Source organism: Salmo trutta, chromosome 39, assembly GCF_901001165.1.
Source record: "Salmo trutta chromosome 39, fSalTru1.1, whole genome shotgun sequence".
Taxonomy (NCBI): Eukaryota; Metazoa; Chordata; class Actinopteri; order Salmoniformes; family Salmonidae; genus Salmo; species Salmo trutta.
In genome coordinates, this window is record NC_042995.1 from 22421072 (window position 1) to 22432410 (window position 11339).

Sequence of the window (11339 nt, forward strand, 5' to 3'; positions counted from 1 at the left end):
GCTCCATTCATTAAAATCACAATTTAACCAACACCCATCTGTTTTTGTAACTACCTGGACCTAACATTTGGATGTATTGAAATGAAACCATATGATTTGAATGAAAATATTTTAAGAAACATTTCAAATAGGCTACATGTCGTATTAAACAGCATACAAACACTCCTAAATAGATCAGGTGCCAGACGGGTAGCCTAAGAAGGAACAAAAATGAATGATTTAGGCTATTTTATTTGCCTTTTATTTCAAGGCTATAGCCTACAAATAAATAAATTGTGAAGCATTTGCGAGTGCAACACTCTAGGCTGGCAGGAACATTAAGCGCCCAGCATTTAACCTCTCTAGGGGGTGTGGGACGCTACCGTTCCACCTGGCCAACATCCAGTGAAATTGCAGAGCGCCAAATTCAAAATCAGAAATACTCATTATAAAAATTCATGAAACATACAAGTGTTATATATCGGTTTAAAGATTAACTTCTTGTTAATCCAACCACGGTGTCAGATTTCAAAAAGACTTTATTGGCGAAAGCAAACCATGCGATTATCTGAGAACAGCGCCCAGCAGACAAATCATTACAAACAGTAACCAGCCAAGTAGACGAGTAACAAAAGTCAGAAAGGGCGATAAAATGAATCACTTACCTTTGATGATCTTCATATTGTTACACTCACAAAACTCCCAGTTACCCAATAAATGTTTGTTTTGTTCGATCAAGTCCCTCTTTATATCCAAAAACCTCCGTTTTGTTGGCGCGTTTTGCCTGTCACAACAGACAGACAAAAAATCCAAAAAGTACCATAAAAGTTCGTAGAAACATGTCAAACGATATTTATAATCAATCCTCAGCTTGTTTTTGTCACATACATTTTTTTTTTCTCTCAAAGCAGCACCCCCAAACATCTTCCCGCAGCTATGCCTTCAGGACACTGGCCAGTCTGGGCATGGGTGCAGAGTTGTTTTTTTTTTTTTTTTTCTATTGGCAGGCCCAAAGGTTTTTAGGCCAAATAACCATATCAAAACGGAAAACTCTGAAAGAGGTAATATGTCAGCCCTATTGGGCCAAAATCAATGATAGCCTGTTGTATAGATAAAAGAACAAAGATGAACAAAACGTTTAAGAGTTCTGATTTGTTGCTTATAATTACTTTGCTACAATGACACACTTAGCTAGCTACCCACCTCAATTCTTTCTGTTAGCATGTGCACATCCTGTAATTTGAAATGTGTTTAAATGGTTAATTTCACATGAGCTCCTGCACATGTTTTGAAACACATAATAATACAAAAAAGATTATGCATAAATGCCTTATTTTTAATTTATGTATTTTCTATTTTTGTTACAGATATTTGACATTCAAAAAGTTATCTACAGAAACTCATAAGCATCATACCCTCTGTTTCCAGTATTTTATATGGTCATTTAATGAGGCAAACTTTGAAAGGCAAAAAAAGAGAATGCTAGCAGACAGAGCATGTAAGTCAGAGCACAAACAGGCCATGCCACGATGATGAAGGGAAAATTGATGCAAGTAAGCATCAGTGATTAAATGTAGAACTGTTTCCATTGCCGCCTGACAAGAAAAGACACTTGGGGCTCTATGCAATGTTTCCACATTAGCAGAGACTACATTCCCGGTAAACGCTGCATAACCGGCTCAATCGTAAATTACCTTTACATTTCTGTGGCGCAATCAGCGACAAGATTTGGATTTAAATGAACCAGCACACCTCTGCTTCATTCAATGGTTAACTGAGTTTGCTGAGCTTCTAGTTAAAAAGCAAAAACAATTTGGGATTAAATTGCTTGGATGGACAGATGTAGTAATTCAATGTAACTGTTACATTCTTAAAATGATAGGGACATTTCGAGGTAGGAGGGAACACAGCAGCAGTGGGTGTCCCTTCTGCTGGCCACTGATCTCCTTCTTGCTGCTGTTCTCTTCCTAGAAGCCCATCAGGGACTTCACAGAAGCATCTTGCTTCAGCTCCTCAATAACCCTTTACACTCCTGGGTATTGGCCTATATGGATAGGGATACATTTAAATGTTTCTTACAGAAGAAATATGAAAATCATATGCATAACCATGGTAGCAATTGAATGGGAACAGTTTTGAGATAATGGGAAAATTATTACAACACACTTCAATTCAAATCAAAGTGTATTTGTCACATTTGCCAAATACAACAGTGAAATGCTTACTTACAAGCCCTTAACCAGCAATGCAGTTTTAAGATTATTAAAATATATGTATATATAATTAAGGAGCAACAATAAAATAACAATAGCGAGGCTATATACAGGGGGTTCCAGTTAGTCGAGGTAATTGAGGTAATATGTAAATGTAGGTGGAGGTAAAGTAACTATGCATGGATAATAAACAGAGTAGCAGCAGCGTAAAAAAAGGGGGGTGGGGGGGGACAATGCAAATAGTCTGGGTAGCCATTTGATTAACTGTTTAAGAGTCTTATGGCTTGAGGGTACAAGCTGTTAATAAGCCTTTTTGACCTAGACTTCGGTACCGCTTGCTGTCTGGTAGCAGAGAGAACAGTCTATGACTAGGGTGGCTGGAGTCCTTGGCAATTATTTGGGCCTTCCTCTGACACCGCCTGGTACAAGCATTTCGCTTCATCCGCAATAACATCTGCTAAACACGTGTATGTGACCAATGAATTGTATTTGATTTGAGGTCCTGGATGGCAGGAAGCTTGGTCCCAGTGATGTACTGGGCCGTATGCACTACCCTCTGCAGTGCCTTGCTGTCGGAGGCCGAGCAGTTGTCATACCAGGCGGTGATGCAACCAGTCAGGATGCTCTCAATGGTGCAGCTGTATAACTTTTTGAGGATCTGAGGACCCATGCCAAATCTTTTCAGTCTCGTGAGGGGGAATAGGCGATGTCTATTGGTGTGTTTGGACCATAATAGTTTGTTGGTGATGTAGATACCAAGGAACTTGAAGCTCTCAACCTGTTCCACTACAGCCCCGGCAATAAGAATGGGGGCGTGCTCAGTCCTCATTTTACTGTAGTCCACAATCATCTCCTTTGTCTTGATCACGTTGAGGGAAAGGTTGTTATCCTGGCACCACGCTGCCAGGTCTCTGACCTCCTCCCTATAGACTGTCTCATCGTTGTCTGTGATCAGGCCTACCACTGCTGTGTCATCGGCATACTTAATGATGGTGTTGGAGTCGTGCCTGGCCGTGCAGTCATAGGTGAACAGGGACTGAGCACGCACCCCTGAGGGGCCCCTGTGTTGAGGATCAGCGTGGCAGATGTGTTGTTACCTACCCTTACCTCCTGGGGGCGGCCCCTCAGGAAGTCCAGGATCCAGTTGCAGAGGGAGGTGTTTAGTCCCAGGGTCCTTAGCTTAGTGATGAGCTTTGAGGGCAACTGACACAAGACCGAATCCAAAATTACACTGTTGATATTATGTGCATTTTACATTTACTGTACTGTTCAGTTGCATTTGTTGATAACGAAATCTGAAATATTCTGGCTACATTCAGTAACATGATAAAACTATTCCTGGAAAATGTGGGGTAGGTGCAACATAAGACAAAACAATTACAAGGGTTTGAGTGAGAGGACTAACTGGGGTTTCCAAGTGACCACATGTCGCTCCAAGGCGTGCACAGTTCCTACGCAATTTCAACGCATTTTTATGACTCAAAGAAGTCTTCAACTATAAGGAACTAGAGCAAGCACACTTGTAATTGTTTAATTCGGAACATAATCCTGCATCCCAGCAATCATAAAATTACTATTGTTGTTTACGCAATCCAAAAACGGTCCATTTATATATAGCAATCTGGGTCAGCAGGGCATGATTTGAAAGCTTGTTCTATTGCCAACATGACTAGCTAAATGATCAAATAAGATCTTACAGTGTTAGGCTTTCTTAAGGCAATTCAGAAACCCATATCGTAATTTTGGTGTGCATAGAATGGAGTCATGAGTGCATTCAGGTGCGTGTGCCAGGGCATGACACATGTCATCTTGTAACTAACTGTACATCAAATATAGTTATCATAAACATTGACCCTGTATATGACATGAGATTTATGATTTAGAAATGTGAAGCGCACATTTGGACTCACAGGTGTTTGGCTTGCTTGTATGACATCAAATATGTATTTATTCTAATCCTCAACGTCTCATCTTTCAAAAGACATGGAGTCATCTTAATTTACAGCATTTCCCTCACTCAGACAACAACAAAAAAATACTAAAGTTGCCCAATACCAGGAGGGATGGGGGCAATTTCTTGTTGCGCTGTGCTGAAGTTCAGAACAACCGTCAGTCAAAACCCCTACAGCGCTGTGATGCGCAGAGCCTGAGCTCTGACATCATGTATTAGTGCCCAAATTTGTCATTTTCAACCCGTATATGGGTACGAGTGTAAAGCGCTACACACAAACAAATTATTATGAACACATAGCTAAATGATTACAAGAATACAAGAGGCAAATAGGTAGCCTCCACTCTGCTAGCTGCTAGTATTTGCATGTCAATTAACAGATATAATTAATCTCACTGTCTAGCTAGCAACTGGCAGTACACCAGCACTTTTGTTTGCTCAACAAATAAAACAGCAGAAAATGTACTTTCGTTTTGAATCATTATTCGTGGCCAAAGGTTTAAATTGAGAAATACATTCAAGGAATGAAAGTTGACACCTAAAATGTTCGATGGAGACATGTTGGCTGGGTGGATTTGGGAGAATTGGAATGGGTAGTTGGGGGTGGAGGTCCACTTCCTTTTGTGTTTCCTTTTCCTGTACATACTGAATTTTATTATTACTTCATCTGTAATAGGATAAAAATGATCAATTGTAGTTATGTACCTTTTTTAAATGTTTTGTGGCACAGGTACAACAAGAATATACTGTATATGTGTGAAATAATGAATGGAAAATATGATCTAAACGGAATATAACATTTTGATATTGTACCTGTAGCCCTCCAATGAACAAAAAAACACAAAATAAAGTCACAAAAAGAATGTCTGCCACTTAAATTTCTGAATATTGAATGTCTGAATACTTTTGAGAACAATGAGCAATAACTGGGTCACTACATGAGGAGTGCCTTTTCTGTACATTTTGGTATTTTAAGTAGAAATTGTGCACCAATATTTAATTTTAAAAGCCTGTTATATTAAACAAGTGTCGTTTAATGTAGACCACATGGAAAATTCAATACAGTGCATTCAGAAAGTATTCAGACCCCTTCCCTTTTTTCACATTTTGTTACGTTATTCTAAAATGTATTAATTCATTTTTCCCCCTCATCAATCTACACACAATACCCAATAATAACAAAACAAAAACGTTTTATTTTTTTATTTAGCAAATGTATTCGAAATAAAAACAGAAACACAAAATAAAAAACAGAAATAAGTGTTATGTTTGGGCAAATCCAACACATCACTGTGTACAACTTCACATTTTCAAGCATGGTGGTGGCTGAACCATGTTATGGGTATGCTTGTCATCGGCAAGGACTAGGGAGTTTTGTAGGATGAAAATAAGCATAATAAAGCTAAGCACAGGCAAAATAACTATGCACAAAGCCAAGCGTCAGCTGGAGTGGTGTAAAGCTCGCCGCCATTGGACTCTAGAAATGCATTCTCTGGAGTGATGAATCACGCTTCACCATCTGGCAGTCTGATGGAAAAGTCAGGGTTTGGAGGATGCCAGGAGAACGCTACCTGCCCCAATGTATAGTGTCAACTGTAAAGGTTGATGGAGGAGTAATAATGGTCTGGGACTACTTTTCATGGTCCGGGCTGGGCCCCTTAGTTCCAATGATGGGAAATATTAACGCTACAGCATATAATAACATTCTAGACGATTCTGTGCTTCCAAATTTGTGGCAACAGTTTGGGGAAGGCCCTTTCCTGTTTCATCATGACAATGCCCCTGTGCACAAAGCGAGGTCCATACAGAAATGGTTTGTCGAGATCGGTGTGGAAGAACTTGACTGGCCTCCGCAGATCCCTGACTTCAACCCCATCGAACACCTTTGGGATGAATTGGAATGTCGACTGCGAGCCAGACCTAATCGCCCAACATCAGTGCCCGACCTCATTAATGCTCTTGTGGCTCGCAGTCGATGTAGCAATATTACAACATCTAGTGGAAAGCCTTCCCAGAAGAGTGGATGCTGTTATTTCAGCAAAGGGGGGACCAACTCCATATTAATGCCCATGATTTTGGAATGAGATGTTCGATGCCATCTAGTGTATCTGATGGAGCCAGACCCTATTGAGGAGAAGTGAGTATACCGTTAGTGTGTGTGCATGAGAAGTGAAGCCCATCACAAAAGCCCAGATTCTTTTCTTCCCAGCCACACCTTCCACTCGTCATCAGTGGAATCTCCCTCTTTTGCATTTTCCCAATGTGGTTAATAAGATGGCTTTGATAGTCATCTGTGTGTACAGTATGTATCCATTTATTTTTCTTGATAGATTTACTTAGAAGGAATGCAAACTTGCTTTCTTTACGCCATGCTTGTGTACCCGTACCCCTCCTAGTCCACGAGGTACTGAAGGCCCCTCGCCCGACACCTCGAATCCAGTATGGATTGAACGGAGTACGCCGGGGCCCCCTCGATGTCCAAAGGGGGCGGAGGAACGTCCCGCACCTCAGACTCCTGGAGCGGGCCAGCCACCACCGGCCTGAGGAGAGACACATGGAATGAGGTGTTAATACGGTAATCGGGGGGAAGCTGTAACCGGTAACTAACCTCGTTCAGTTTCCTCAGGACTTTAAATGGCTCCACAAACCGCGGCCCCAGCTTCCGGCAGGGCAGGCGGAGGGGCAGGTTTCGGGTCGAGAGCCAGACCCAGTCCCCCAGCGCGAACACCGGGGCCTCACTGCGGTGACGGTCTGCGCTGGCCTTCCGGCGCAGCACGGCCCGCTGGAGGTGAACATGGGTGGTGTCCCAGGTCTCCTCCGCGCGCCTGAATCAGTCGTCCACCGCAGAAACCTCGGTCTGACTCTGATGCCAAGGCGCCAGAACCAGCTGGTACCCCAGTACGCACTGGAAGGGCGAGAGATTAGTGGAGGAGTGGCGAAGCGAGTTCTGAGACATCTCGGCCCAGGGCACGAATGCCGCCCACTCCCCCGGCCAGTCCTGACAATAAAACGTAGAAACCTACCCACATCCTGGTTCACTCTCTCCACCTGCCCATTACTCTTGGGGTGAAAACCCGAGTTAAGGCTGATCGAGACCCCCAGACGTTCCATGAACGCCCTCCAGACCCTTGAAGTGAACTGGGGACCCCGATCAGACACTATATCCTCAGGCACCCTGTAGTGCCGGAAGACGTGTGTAAACAAGGCCTCTGCAGCCTGTAGGGAGACCGGGCAGAGGAAGGAGATGGCAGGACTTGGAAAAACGGTCCACAACGACCAGGATCGTGGTGTTACCCTGTGAGGGAGGAAGATCGGTGAGGAAATCGACCGACAGATGCCACCAAGGCCGTTATTGAACGGGTAAGGGGTGTAACTTACCTCTGGGCAGGTGCCTAGGAGCCTTACACTGGGCGCACACCGAGCAGGAGGAAACATAAACCCTCACGTCCTTTGCCAAGGTGGGCCACCAGTACTTCCCACTCAGACAGCGCACCGTCCGACCGATGCCTGGATGACCAGAGGGTGACGATGATTTTCATACTCCTCACAGAGTGGCTCAACAATATGCAATGCTCTAAGCGATGGACATTCGAAACTAGTCCGAGAGAACAGAGAGTATATGAGCGCAGTTGTGGAGTCATTGCGTTGCACTGTATACCAGGTACTTTCACAGAGAGGAGACATAGAAAACGTCATGGCTGTCAACCAGGGAAACTTCCTTGAACTTTTACAGGTCATAGGCAAATTCTACAAACAGTTGCACAGAAAATCTCAGATAATACTAGAAATGCTAAGTACACGCATCATGATATACAGAATGAAATACTGGGTTAAACCCTCGACTCAGAACCCTTGTCTGCCATGTCCATACACGCAGAAAGAACCAAGGCCCTGGATGTCCAGAAGATTATAGACCCGTTTGCACTGAACCACAACAACAGCCGCATCGTCCTTGTATAAAACAACACTTGGTGAGTAACTGAAAGGCCTTTTATTTATTGACAGAGTGCGCCTGTCCGGTGGTGGGAACATGATTAAATCGCGCTGATCTGGATGGAACAAGAAGACGCAGCATATTGTCAGCCTACAATGATTTTTGCAATAGAAATATTATCACTAAGTTTGTGATGATAGCCAGTTCGTTTTACAAGTGTGTGCACAGTTAACAGGCATAGGTTAAATGCATTGCACTTCTCGTTGTGGCTGCACTTTGGATATTATTAATTTCATTTCTGACGTTGTTTTGTCATTGCCTTGTGGTCACTTGTATTAGGCTTATAGCTATTTTGTTGAATATTCTTTGGTCAAATTCAATTAAAAACTACATTTACATCGAATGTGCTGTGTGCCATATCTGCTTTTATTGAAAAAGCGAGAACTTCCTTTTAACTCTGAAGTCATGAAAATCGACTATTTTCTTAGCACCCGCACGTATCGGTCAAGCCCTCCCTTAGCCCCGGGAGAGAAATAATCATTGCGCCGTGCCTGGACACACTCCAATCAGTTTCTGAGACAATTGCCCAGACTTTGTAGAGTTTAATAATGTGTAAACCATCTTTATCAAATGATCCATCAAAGGGACCAACTCTGAACCTACGTATGTCTACTGTATGTATGGGTTGTTTACATTGCATCTCATTATATTCCCAGTATTACTTTATTAAATCTCTAGTAATCTATTATACACACATACAATACATCAGATTTTCATACTCCTCACAGAATCCATATAGAATGTTAGAAATTCTTAGGTACTCACATCCACCAATCCATGCTCACAAACATTCTCCCAGCGGGGGAAAAAACGGAACTTACCCAGACACTACCCAGCACTGTCATGGAATTCTAAATGGCTCTCTATCCTCCCAGAAACCACGGAAAATTCCAGCATCCCAGAAACTATAGACTTGCTGCTAACATCCCGCTCTCAATACCACCCCGAGATATTCTATGATGCGCAGTGATGGACAGAACCCCAAGATAACATTATATCAATACTTATTATCCAAATTTCAATCATCTTATTATGCAAATGTCTATATATTATTTCACTTAACGCTTTTTTTTACGAGAAAAATCGCATAAAAATTTATTTTAAACAGCGTTTGACATGCTTCGAAGTACGGTAATGGAATATTTAGAAAAAAAAATCAATTTTTAACACCTGCAGGAATATTTTCTTACTTCTATCGGTGGATTTGGTTTATAGCTTTCACATATGTACCTAACTATTTTAAACCATTGCATATTATTAACTTCTCTACTAATTGTTATTTCTCTCAGGCTCACACAGAACCTTAATGATCACCCACACAGGATTGATGAAATGCTCACACAGAACATTACTAAATAACCATCCACCCAGGAATGGTCAGATGTCCACACAGAACATCGTTGAATGGTTACCCACACAGAGTCAACCTACCACGCCCACACAGAATGCTTTTACAAAGATTACCCACATAGGATTTCAAACCCTGTCTATATGAACAGGGAAACCCATAACATTCTCAAAATATTACCCAAATATAAAAATGTCATTATTATTATTAGTTTCCTGCACTCTAGTTCCTCGTTCAATACCTTAACCTCACCAGTCCTACTGTGATCAAGCCAGTACCACGGATCTGGACTTTTGGTAGCCCGCAACTGGCTAAGTAACAATCATGTCCAAGGATACCTCACTTAAGAACACTCTTATCAACTCAACTCAGTTGCCCCAGCTGTGGCCCTCTTAAGGAAGACCTTGCTCTGAGCGTACACTCAACAGGAGCTTTTATGTTTTTCTTATCTTTATTTTTTCTTAATTTATCATCACTTATTGACAGATTGTCCACTCTGATATCAATGTTCAATTAATGTCTATTTAGTACTATCAATTCCGTGCACTTTCAAGTTCAATTATTGTAAGAAACCAGTCCCACCCTTAATCCATTTCTGTTAGAAATGATGTATCCATTCAGCTGATGTTCCCAGCCAGGTGGGGATCCGATCTGCTCCGAATAGTGGAGTATGGCTTTCCCCAGCTGCATCTAATGTAACTCCCCGTGCACAGTTAACCTGAATTTCACTGGGAACAATGAGGAAAAATGAAGTTCATTCATCGTCGCCAAAATTGTCATGAAATTATTCTAATCAAAATGAAATTACATTTCTTAAAAACAAGTTAACTTTATTATGTAATTACTGAAATAATGGAGCTTGTCAACCACCCTCCCGTATGTGATTCGTTGAGAGCCCAACCAGCAGGACTAAGCCACAACATTTTACAGCACAGTCCATCCTCCTGGATGTTCATGACAAATCACAGATGAGAGAATTTATACAAAGGTACATTTTGCTCTCATGCAACAGACATCAAGATTTACATGGTGCCAAATATCTGTCTCTAGTTCATTTACTGCTTGCTTGTACAAAAATACTAATGTATCCTAGAATACTAAATCCTTTCTTTAAAGAAACTGGAGATTGGTTCTCCCTGTTACCGACAGACAAACACTAATCATGGAATGGAATGCTGTTTTATCACCAAACCATCGTAAATCTACTGTCAATGTTAAATCTCCCAGAGGCCCACTTTCAGTCCACACACACAGATGAGAGTGTTCTAAAACCCCCTATTTCGGTGCAATAACAGTATTATAACATAATCTTGTAATTTCTGTTCTCACAAGTGACACCTCTAGCACTGAGATGCAGTGCCTTAGACCACTGCGCCACTCGGGAGCCCCTTTTCACTGTCAATTAGGTTAGTATGGTGAAATCCCTTAGTGGTTTCTTTCCTCTCCGGCAACTGAGCTAGGAAGGACGCCTGTATCTTTGTAGTGACTGGGTGTATTGATACACCATCCAAAGTGTAATTAATGACTTCACCATGCTTAAATATATTCAATGTATTTGTTTTACCCATCTACCAATAGGTGCCCTTTGTGAAGCATTGGAAAACTTCCCTGGTCTTTGTGCTTGAATCTGTTTTTGAAATTCACTGCTCGACTGAGAGACCATACAGATAATTGTACAGTTGAAATCAGAAGTTTACATACACCTTAGCCAAATATATTTCAACTGAGTTTTTCACAATTCCAGACATTTAATCCAAGTAAAAATTCCCTGTTTGAGGTCAGTTAGGATCACCACTTTACTTTAAGAATGTGAAATGTCAGAATTTACATTTACGTCATTTAGCAGACGCTCTT